Genomic DNA, 12,961 nt, shown 5'->3' with positions numbered 1-12,961 from the left:
AAGTGCTTTGAGAAGCTGGTCATGAGGCACATCAAAAACCAGCTCCCGTCCTCACTGGACCCTCTAAAGTTTGCGTATCGTCCAAACAGATCAACAGACGATGCCATCTCTACTGCGCTCCACCTGGCTCTCACCCACCTGGACAACAAAGACTGCTATGTTCGAATGCTGTTCATCGACTTCAGTTCAGCATTCAACACCATCATCCCTCAGCATCTGATCAGAAAACTGAGCTTGCTGGGCCTGAACTCCTCCCTCTGCAACTGGGTTTTAGACTTCCTGACTGAGAGACCACAATCAGTCAGGATTGGAAACAACACCTCCAGCACCACCATACTGAGCACCGGCGCCCCCCAGGGCTGTGTGCTCAGCCCACTGCTGTTCACTCTGCTGACTCATGACTGTACTGCAAAGTACAGCTCAAACCACATCATCAAGTTCGCTGATGACACAACTGTAGTTGGCCTCATCAGCAAGAACGACGAGTCAGCATACAGAGAGGAGGTGCAGTGGCTGACGGACTGGTGCAGAACCAACAACCTATCTCTTAACGTGGATAAAACCAAGGAGATGGTTGTTGACTTCAGGAGAGCTCCAGGTGTCCACCACCCGCTGAACATCAACGGCTCTGCTGTGGAAATTGTGGATAACACCAAGTTCCTCAGTGTTCACATTGCAGAGAACCTCACCTGGTCCCTCAACACCAGCTCCATAACCAAGAAAGCCCAGCAGCGCCTCTACTTCCTGCGGAGACTGAGGAAAGCACATCTCCCACCCCCCATCCTCACCATGTTCTACAGAGGCACTGTAGAAAGCATCCTGAGCACCTGCATTACCGTCTGGTTTGGGAATTGCAACACCTCAGACCGCAAGACCCTACAGCGGATAGTGCGGACAGCTGAGAAAATCATCGGAGTCTCTCTTCCCTCCACCGCCGAGATCTACACCACACGCTGCATCCGCAAAGCCACCAGCATTGTGGACGACCCCACCCATCCCTCACACGGACTCTTCGGTCTGATGCCGTCCGGCAGAAGATACAGGAGCATCCGAGCCTCCACTACTAGACTCTGCAACAGCTTCATCCACCAGGCAGTCAGACTTCTCAACGCACAGAGACAGAACTGAACACCCCACCCCACCCACCACTCACCCAACACACTCACACAAAACTAAACTGTACACCCCCCCCACCTTTACACTCACAAGAACTGAACTTCACCCACACACACACCCAGTCAGCACACAGAGGCTGACATGACTTTATTTGCTGCACTCTTAAAAACTATAAACTCTACCTCAGTAACTGCTGTGATTATATATGTTCTATATGTTACAGTATGTCACACATCTCTGCACCTTATCCCCACTATACACTTTATTATACCGTATCGGTACTGCACTGTCCTGTCTTTAAATTGTCTCGTCCTTTGTATTTATTGTATTTATTGTTATTTAGTGTTATAATTTTATAATTTTATGTTGCACTGTTGTCACTCCTGCACTTTATGTTGTCTATTGCTTGTTGTTCTATGTTGCACCATGGTTCCGGAGGAACGTAATTTCATCACACTGTGTACCTGTACTCAGATGTAATGACAATAAAAGCCTCTTGACTTGACTTGACTTGACTTCTTCTTTGTGTTTAGTTGAGTTGCATATTTTGAATCTTGAATTTCAGTTGGTTTAAATCCAGCACCAGTTGATTTTTTCCTTTTTTTCTGTTTTTTTTGTTAGTTCTTTTTATCCAAACTAGATACCAATGAAAATATGTATTATAACTGCAGCGGCCATTTGATAAACAAGCAACACATAAGGAGGTGTTTCTCCAATTAAACCAATTTAAAATGACTTTATAATAATATTTTAAGCATTATAAAGATTTCCAGTATTTATGTTAATGCGTAGCTAACCAGTGAATAGAGCAGGAGACAAATTATAGGGACTGGTTGTTGTGTATAAGTAGTACTAGTGGTGGAACACATAACAACATATTGCTGTTAATCACAAAAGTATTCTCTGATTAACTGTGATTAATCACAATTGTTCTTCTTAAGACGCAAGCAAAAACCAATGACTTGTTGTACAGTGGTGTGAAAAAGCCTCAAGACAGATTTCTTTCGTTTATCAAACAAACTTTAATTTAACTTTAATGGTAAATATAAAAAGCACTTTTTAAATGATAATTGTACATAATAAAGGAAAAAAAACTACCCAAACCAATCTAGCCCTGTGTGAAAAAGTTTTAATGTTTGACCCTAAACCTAAAAACCTGGTTGTACTACACTTGGCGGCAACAACTGCGCTCAAGCTTTACCGATAACTGGCAATGAGTCTTTCACAATTCTGTGGAGGAATTTTGGCTCCACCATTGTTCAAAGAATTGTTTTAATTCTGCCACTTTGAAAGGTTTTCAAGCTTGTCAACAGCCTGTTTAAGATCATAACACAGCATCTCAATCAGACTTTGCCTAGGCCACTTCATAACCTTCATTTTTCATAACCTACTTTTCCTTAGTAGAGAAGTTTATTCACCTCAAACTCAGTCTTTTTTTTTGCACAGATATTTCCAGTTACAGCTGAATTCACACTTTTAATTCCAGAAAAAAACAGTCTTATTTGCTTTTTAAAACGCCATTTAAATTCCTGATAAGATTTTTTTTCAATATCATGCAGCCCTATACTGTATGCCATATTGTTTAAAAAATAAAAGCCTTTTAACATCATTCATTTGTCACAGCATGACTTTTTGTTTTTATTAATTTTTTCAAAAACCTTAACATTTCTACATTTTATAAATGTGCAAAAACCAGATGGATAACTGGTCACCAGTTCAAGGTCAGTAAACAGATCATTCTGGAAATAAAAGAAAGCAGAGCTCATCTTCTCTACAACAGCAACACGTAGCACCTGCAATCAAACCTGACCCGGGTTAAAAACATTACCCTTTGAGTCACTCTCAAACAACCTGTGTGTGCGCGTTACAGTGTGTGTGTTAGAGTGTGTGTCTGTGTGTAGAAATAATGAAGATTTTGACAGGTACGGACGTGTGAGGGACCAGAGGCTAGTGTCCGTGTGGAGCAGAGAGAGAGAGAGAGTGTGTGTGGATCAGGGCAGAAAGAGACAATCTGTTCCGCTTGCGATCTGCGAACAGTCCTCCTCTACTGCTGTCAGCACAATGTCACCCACACCACGGCACACGGCCTGCCTCGTCCACTCCGCCGGCAATGTCACCCGCGTCACAATGTGCTGTTAGCACCCGCGGACGGACAGCAGACATGTTAACAGAGCTCAGGACAGGGTGGCGGCGCAGACGTAGCCTATTCTGACTAACCTTGCTCATCATCGCTACTGCGATTCCAAACTTCGGAGAGGAAACATCATTGTTATAGTATTTATAGGTCCCTTTTAGCGATCTGTAGGTGAGCCATCAATCGTGCACAGTGCAGCTTGATTTAGGGCGTGTCAGTGTGTCTTTGCTATCGTAACGACAGGAAAAGTACACTGGGGTACATTGTGTGACTGGAAACATGCAAAAGGCATGTACTAATTCTCTTAATAATAATCACAGATGTGTTTTTTTTTTTTTTTTGGACATAACATAAAATCAAACCAATTAGTGTTTCACTTGCCATTCATTGCCTTTAAGAGCCAGATGTGCTATGACTTTGGCAGATAGCTATTTCAATGACGCAGCGCTTCTTTGCTTCTTATGCTGTGAAGGTGGGCAAGCAGCTCATATACATGAACAGCAATATTATATTATTCTTAATTCTTGTTTATTGTTGATGTTAAAGTTGGGTTAGTGCACTGCTGTGCATTCTTCTGTGGGTAACAAGCAGGGGTGTACACTAGGGCTGCAACTAATGATTATTTTGGTAGTCGACTAATCTGATGATTATTTTTTCGATTAGTCGATTAGTCAACAATTATTTCTGCCATGTCCTTCATCTCTAAAAACAATAGAAAAAGCTGAACATGAGATTTTAAAAGGCATTTAATTGTCTAAATGTTGTTTAAATGTGGAAAGTATTGATATTTAGTGAGTAATTATGTCATCTGTTGTGTTTGGGCACTTCTGGAGACACAGACTAAGTTGAGCGTAACCTGTGTGAGTGATTAATTTACCCGTCCCACATTGCACTTCTGTCCCCAGCATTGTGCGTAATGCAATTCTGTTACAAATTAACGATTAACAACAATAAAATTTGTAGTAGACAAATTTAAGTAATCAACAGTGTTGATTATATTGACTAATTTTTGGAGCCCTAGTGTACACGCCGTGTGCACTCTAGCAACGCCTGCATTGCCAAGATAGCAAAGAATGTCTGCCTGTTGACTGTTGTCAGGGTTCAAATCAGTCAGGGGTGCACATGTGTTTTCCACTGCCAAGATAGCAACAGGCCAAAAATGTACCTGAACACACCTCATTTCCAGACCAGTGTAGATATATTAACAAGCACAGTCGCTTTTTGAACAAAACAGGAGCAAGATGCCAAAATAGGAAAAATAGTTTGTCGAGTGAAAGATAGCAATAAGCATTAAGACACGCCTTGCACAAGATGTAAGATAAGGACCTTACATTATGTTAATATGTTTTTATAGTGTTAGATTGATGGAATAACCTGGTCTATATTCAGTATATTCAGGTAGTCAGCTGACCTCATTCTTTCAGCACATACTGTTGCTAAACCTAAACCTGTAGACCAACTACAGCATCAACCATCATCCCCACATCATAAATCCAGGTGTATGTGCAACACAACAAGGCTAAAATCTCAGCATGCAGTTGTAGAGGTTCCTACTGGTGTCCTTTTGGATGAGCAATGTCTTGTTAAAATAAAGCAGAGTGGCAGAGAGGCTTCTTTCAGTGCCGTGTCCTGCTTTTGTCTTGTCGTAGACAATATTTCCTTACACCTCTCATGTAAATCATGTTGGACCATTTTGATTGATCCAAATAAAAAGAAGCAGCTATTTTGAAACGGTACGAAAAACGAGTAAAGTATATGTTTGTTTCATGACAACAAGACACGCGAAGACACGTGAAAACGACTGATACCAACAACCCCGTAACCGAGAAACAAAGGAAGCGACTCAATCCAAACAGTGTTTTCAGTGTCTTTGATATACAGCCTGAAGCACAAACAAAACCGTGTAGACACACACACACACACACACACACATCGAGAACGAGTGAGAGTGGCCATCCATCACACTGCGGCGGAGAAGAGAGAGAGAGAGAGGAAAGAATGGGGTGGCACGCACACTCCAGCACCACATTACCATTCAGACTGGGAGAGCTTTATGGAAATGACCACTGTGATGGCATCACTCCACTAAAGCTGGGCCTCTTACTGTGTAGAATCCCACTGAGCTCTGAATGGCAAATATATACACACACACACACACACACACACACACATAGAGAGTAATCACTCTATTAGAAAGTCTACAGTGTGTGGCCCTGGCCTACTTCTGTCCATTGTTGAGTTGAGTATAAATGTAATAACCAGTTATTAGCTCTACTTCCAGAGAGTTGTGTCACTACGACGCTCAATCAATACTTTATTAGGTTCATTAGCTTATTTTTTTTAACCCTTGTGTGGTGTTCGGGTCTGTGGGACCCGTTTTCATTTTTCATCAAATGATACAAAAATATATACAGTATTTTTTCTAACTCAAACTCACTGGCATTGGCTTATTTTTTGTGAAAAACATATATCAAAACACATTTTCGATAAACACACACTGTACACCCTCCCCCCCCCCCCCCCCACACACACACATTTATATCACATACAGTATGTTTGACCAAGGGCTAATAAACATTGCTTCATTTGTAAATTTGAAACTAAACAAATGTTCTACTCATATCTTGAGTTTAATTCATTTTCTTTTACATTTTATTAAAAAACTAATAAAAAAAGAGTAGCACTTTTTAAAAGAAATGTAACATAAGAAAGGTAAAGGGCAAATATTAACCATGTAAGCTGTTTATATTGCTTGCAATTTAGGTGAAGCAAGCATGTGTAAAGCATTTTAATGTAAAATTGCTTAATTTTGCTGAATTAAATACAAGTAACAAAGTAAACGAGTAACAAAAATATGAACAACACACAAGGGTTAATCATAGTGAAGTGTGGTGTAAAATGGGGTAAAATGAGCCAGTGGGTAAGTGGAACTACCATCTGTATCTAGGCAACAGTATATTATTTTTGCCATTTTTCCCACATTTACAGTCGTTTGCATTTTTTTTTTTTTTGTTCATATTGTTGACAGATATATAGATAGAGATACCAGAGGTAACTCTTGTTTCTCCTTTCCTGGGGTGGTCCTGATGAGAGCCAGTTTTATCATACCATTTGTCATGGACTTTTTTTTTTCTGTGACTGCATTTGAGAATACTTTTAAAGTTCTTTCCATTTTTCAGATTATCTGACCTTCATTCCTTAAAGCACATTTTTTCTTTATTTAGTTGAGTATTTCTTGCCATATTATGGATTAAAACATTATTCAAATAGGGATATTCACTGTAGACTGGAAGATATTCCACGTGACTCTACCTCATAAAGCTGACTGAGAAAATCCAGCCAATATATGCAAATCTGTCATCTAAGCAAGAGGTGCTACTTTGATTAATCTAAAATATAAAACATTCTTTTTTGTTGACTAAATTATTCTATATATTTCTACAATGCAGGCATTTTGGCCAAAATCACAATACATTTCTTGATTCTGGCTGCACAATATATCCTCGGAGCTTTGTTAATTCTAAAACGTTGTAAATATAAATGTAAAAATATTGTAAAAAATGATGAGTTTACTTTTGACTTTACCAAATTGAAAACCTCTGGAATATAATCAGGAAGATGGATGCTCATCAAGCCATCAAACCAAACTGAACTGCTTGATTTTTTGCACCAGAAGTAAAGCCATAAAGTTATTCAAAAGCAGTGTGTAAGACTGGTGGAGGACAACATGCCAAGATGCATGAAAACTGTGATTAAAAACCAGGGTTATTTTACCAAATATAGATTTCTGAACCCTTTAAACTTAATGAATATGAACTTGTTTTCTTTGCATTATTTGAGGTCTGAAAGCTCTGCATCTTTTTTTGTTATGTCGGCCATTTCTCATTTTCTGCAAATAAATGCTCTGAATGGCATTTTTTTTTCTGTCTGTAGTTTATAGAATAAAACAACAATGTTCATTTTATTTTACAAACATATACCTATAAATAACTACTGCAGTGGTCTCAAAGAGAACAGACAGAGATAACTCTTGATCTTCCACACCTTCATATGATTGGGCAATCCTTATGAGGGCCAGTTTCAACATACTGTTTTTTAATGTATTAATGAATTAACTAAAGGAGAAGGTATATATATATATATATATATATATATATTCATCATATTTACATGCCAATAAAAATACTATTCAACCACTTATCTTCTCTCCACACCTGAACACTCGACCAGAGAGAACAGACCAGACACAGAGACAGACACAGACACATGGCGTCTGGCTTTACAGCAAAAAGCAGATACAAAACAAAACAAAAAAAAAACACACACCGTGCCCCCAGGTCCACACTTAGAGGCCATTTGATTGATTGCAGCAAATGGTAAAGTGGAGCTGTGTAGCTAGCACTGTGATGTCGCCACACAAACCACACACATGAGCATTATAGACACCTTCAGCGGGAACGGTACACAGGTTTCCAGCTCAGTGCATCCACCCCCCCACCCACACACACACACCCACACACACACACACACACACACACACATATATATATATATATACACACACAGTGTGCTTTCCAGCTCAACAGACTGCAAGCTTATTGATGTTGGTGTGTGTCAGAGGGGAGTGCTGCACACACACACACACACACACATGCACATACACACACTAATACTCAAACTGTCCTCTTCTTTTCAAGATGCCAGGCTAATAAAAGCTCTTCATTTGGCCACATTTTATTCTCGGGGACATTTCGTCTAAATGCTCCTCTATTAAGATGTTAAATATTCATGCTGAACACCAGGCCAGGCTCTTCATCCAAGTCAGGATTTGGACCCCGATCGCTGGGCCTCGCTGTCCTCTCCAGAGACCACTGCTGTTTGGTTTACCACCAGTTCAGCCCTCTAATGGGGGCTAATCAAATCCTTCATCTGTCTGATTGAGCATTAATAAGTCCCTCATTCTGGACATTAGCTCATCAAGGCCATTCACTCTCTTGTACTGTGACTGCACTGTGAGAAGCTCTGTCTATGGCTCAGAATGTACGCTATTACATAACGCAGACAGACAGAAAGACAGACAGACAGACAGAGAGATGAACAGAGAGGAAAATGTGTCATCCACAGCCCTGATATAAAGCCTCTGAGATAAATGGAACACAGCATTAGTTGGCAATACTTTGCATCCTTTTTTTTTTCTCTCTGCCATTTTTACATGTTTTTTACAGTGCATAATAATCTATAATATTGTGTAGTACTCACATTCTGTTTTTTTATGCTTCCATTTACAGCTTCCTCTTCACTACATAATGATTGGAGATGAATGTTTTCAGTGGCTTGCATCTACTTTCTATTTAGATAGTTTAAGAAAGCGCACAACATCATACATCACTCAGAATTACAATCACCCGGATTCACTTTATCCCAAAGCTTATTTCGGGTGTGTCGTACCAATCCGCACATATGGTAGGTTAGTTATGTGATTGAATCCATATTTCAGTATTAATAAAAGACAGTCTATCTTCTAAACCCAACACTAGTGGTGAGACAAGTGCTGATTAAAAAACACAGGTTTACTGAAAACACAGATCCCAATGGGAATGGTGTACAAAGTACAGCAAGTAAATAAAAGGGCAGCAGTAAATAAAAACATAGAGCCAAAACCAGTGGCGGTACATGGTATGACAAGCAGGAGTAAAAGGGATAAGGCAAGAGAGAAGTCAAAGAGGAAAGCAAGATCAGTAATGGTAAATCCACAACAAAACTAGAGAGCTAGACAAGAGAGTAAACAAAGAGAGGAATAGGGTTGATAACAAGAAGTCAAGAAAGCAAGGAAAGCGTGTCATAACAGAGCTAGAAAACTAGATAATACTCGCAAAGGAAACAGAGGGCAATTTATACCGGTGTGGGAAATTAACAATCAGAAGGTGGGCGAGGCTGAACGCTCCAGTGTCACGTGTTCAGCTGAGTCATTGTAGTCCATGTGCTGAGAATGCTGGGAAATGGAGTCTTTAAAAGCACAATTATCCTGAACGGACAGACTGACAGCGTCAGGACTGACAACTAGAGACCCGTACATTGCTAAATAAAACTGCTACTGTGTCACCAAGCTCTGTAAACTTTGCAATGTGATTAATTGGATTAAAGGACAAATGAGCACAATGAAAGACAGACAGACAGACAGATCAGAATGCTCTTTGTTTCATACTCTCTGAAACAAAATGTGCAAGTGAGTCTGAGTCAATGTCCTGATTTCTGGCAGACTGTAAATGATCTGTGAGCATTCATAGAGCTGCTACCAATATGTGTAGAATCCCGTAAGTTCCTGGAGAGGTGGGGTGTCTAACTTATGACAATATTTTTCACAGTGTTCAAACAAGAGAAACAGGTTTTTGGCAAATGACTAATCTTTAAAAGAACGTATCTATAATTTTAGTTCATTATTATTGAAAACAGTTATTTTATTAAACTTTATTAAACCTATTAGAGTTTAATTCCCCCATCCATTTAAGCATCTGTCTATCCATTTTTTAACAAATATCTCCCTCTAAAAGCTCCTGCACCTGTATCCTGTAGTGCAGGAGGGACCACAGCGACTGTTCATGTTCATTGTGACACCCATTGCGCTCTAACCAGCCATGAAGGTGCTGCATGAAATCTGTCACCTCGGCAATACATGACCCCAAGCAGAAAATTAGGAAGAGTCTTCACTTTCCCCAAGGGTGAAAGTCATCTGGACACATTTTATTGGCTTACATGCAGCATTTTGCCCAGAGATAGCAGCTGCAGTGCAGCCTCTGTGGGTGCTGTGGGTGCTCGGTACTCAGGGCCTACAACATCCAACCTCTGAGGTACATGAAATGCAGCATTAGTTGGCAATACTTTGCATACTTAATAGTTTTTTTCATTGCCATTTTTACATGTATTACAATTATAACACTGATGTGTAAAATACTGGTGTTTAATAGTCTATAACAGTGTTTATAACAGAGTAATATTCAAGTTATGTAATATTATGCTTACATTTACAGTTTCCTTTTACTACATAATGATTGGAGAAACGGTCTCAGTACTGTTCATCTACTGGACATAGAATGTCATCACCGCTTCTTTCTTTCAAATGTTTTAGAGAGTGAAAAACATCATACACCAGTCAGAACTACACTTAACAGGATTCCCTTTGAGAAATCAATCAAGACAGAACACCGCTATAATTCTATGGATTTTTTTTTAAAACATTAAAAAACATATTTTTGCAAACAATATGATACAGAACACTCCTAGTTACTTTTTGAATGATTAATTGGAACGTAATTACATCTGGAGTTAATCTGGAATCATTCCAAGCTTTGATTTTCAATCCATGAGGTAAATGAAACGCAGCATCAGTTGGCAATACTTTGCATACTTTGCGTTTTTTCACTGCCATTTTGACATTTACGTATTAGTATTTTTCACTGCCATTTTTACATACAATACAGTGTGTAATCTTCAAGTTTTATGATATTATGCTTCCCCTTTACTACATGATGATTTCAGTGGCTTGCATCAACTGTATATATTGAGCTCCAGTGGACAGTAGCAATACAAGACCAGCAATTACATATTACTACAATTACTGTAATAGTCTTACGGTCCCACGCAAAGTGCTCTCAGATGAGTGAAGTGCAATAACACCCAACAAAACCAAACACTAATATTACAGACTGAGCTCGGCTCATCAGTCAGTACTGCAATATGCACCGTATGATTCACGCCACACTTCCGCATTCTCCTCACGTGAGCCGGCTGTGTATTCTTATTGAGTCAATTCTGCTTTATTGATCTTATGAAAGGCACAACAACAGCCTCGCCCTCCACACGATGCCGACAGGTCAAGCGGCCATTTCCCTAAGCGCAGGAACACCAAGCGAGCAAATAAGCGCTGTTCCTGTATAGATCATTACACCTCGCAGATCAATACGCAGTTTTCACGCCACACTCCAACAGAACAAGCTGCACGCCTCATAACCTGCAGAACATCATCTACTCAAACGCATTAGCAAACAAATTACGCCCCGGCCATGGATTTAACAGTCTGTTCATTTATTAATGTGTAGATACAGTGCTAGTCGAAAGCTCGGACCCATGCTCCTCAAATTAGTTTTAATTAGCATGTATAACAATATTAAGAGAAAATGAGAAAAATTGCAGAGAAAATGTACTAAAAATCTTCAAGACATTGCGCAAATGCTGTTATCTTCCTTTTTTAGCCAGTGGAAAATACTTTTAGGAGTTACTAAAATATACTAAAGCATGTTGTTTGTGTAACTACCTGAACAGTTCTTTGATTGTGTTTTATTTCCTCTGATACAACCGCTTATAATACTGCTATACTGTTTATTATAGTGACTGATAATGAATTTTAATGTAAGGCCCAACCCCATTTCTCCCCTTGGCTCTACTACTTAAGGCCAATTTATACTAGTACTGGTAGTTTGTCTCAGTAGCTTACTAGCTAGCTAACTTTTCTATTCCACCTTAAATGGTGCAACAGATAACAGAGACTGCAGCATTTATGGTGGAAGGAAAAGCTAAAATAAAAGCTCATTTCAGCTCCCCATTACAGAGGAATTAAGGAATGAAAAATTAATTAAATTAATTGCTGGCTTTCTGAAGACATACGACGCTCAGCTAGGTTTCTGAACTTTAGCGCTTCACTGCTAAAGTCATTTATTTATTTATTAAGAAAAATCCAATATCCAATATTACATATCTGTGAGTGGCAAAAGTATGTGAACCTTTGCTTTCAGTTTCATTTGGATTAAGTTCAAGTTTTTCATTACCTTTATTCTTCTTGAACCATTCTTTGGTAGAACGACTTGTGCGCTTAGGGTCATTGTCTTTCTCCATGACCCACCTTCTCTTGAGATTTAGCTCATTTTTAGTCCATATTTTCCATTTGAATTCTGAGCTATTATTGTATAATTCTTTGTTCCATCAATTAAGGCAAGCAAAACAGTGTAATGTAGTAAAACAGGCTTTTGCAAGTCACAAATATGTAATATTTGTAATAATTCCCCTTAATAAAAAACTTACCAAGTACAATATTTTTTGTCACATTTTTATGGGGTTCTTTTTAGGACTTTTATGACTGGCGTAAAAATCTGATGATGTTTTAGGTCATATTTATGCAGAAATATAGAACTGTCATGATAGAGCAGGTCTCAGACACACGCAGATGCAAATCAAAACATACTTCATTAAATAAAGTATTAGAATAATGTCAAAACACGGCAAGGCAATATTAGAGGGAAGGCAAAAATCAAGGTCGATAATATAAAGCAAGATCAAAACGAGAGAGTAAAACGTGACTAAGAGCAAATGAGTCCCTTTTATAGGGCTAGTACTCAGGTGACCTGCTTTCTGGAAGTGGCATGTGCTGTGTCATGTGATCATGGGGTTGAGTGTGATGACAGTGTGTGGTGCATCCTGGGCAATGTAGTCCAGAGGCTGCAGATGACAGGCAGAGCTGAGAGTGGGAGAGATGAGAGTGCTTTTACAAACTTTCATGCACCACTGTATTGTTTTTAGCCTGGCTGGATATACAGACAAACTGAACTAAGTGTTTTGGCTGTTTTAGTCCATGTTTAGGCCATGTTTTTTTCATAATCTGGATGTGTATGTTGGGAAACGAGAGCAGTAGCTGTTATGAAACCTAAACTGCACTGTAAA

General features: G+C 39.2%; 1 protein-coding gene across 5 annotated transcripts in view; it reads right to left on the bottom strand.

Annotated features, from left to right (window-relative positions):
- The window catches only part of cadm2a (cell adhesion molecule 2a), a 592,466-nt gene that overhangs the window by 403,631 nt on the left and 175,874 nt on the right, over positions 1-12,961 (bottom strand). The window lies entirely within an intron of this gene.

The sequence above is a fragment of the Astyanax mexicanus genome, chromosome 20 (assembly GCF_023375975.1).
Source record: "Astyanax mexicanus isolate ESR-SI-001 chromosome 20, AstMex3_surface, whole genome shotgun sequence".
Lineage (NCBI taxonomy): Eukaryota > Metazoa > Chordata > Actinopteri > Characiformes > Acestrorhamphidae > Astyanax > Astyanax mexicanus.
This window is presented reverse-complemented; position numbering and strand designations above follow the sequence as displayed.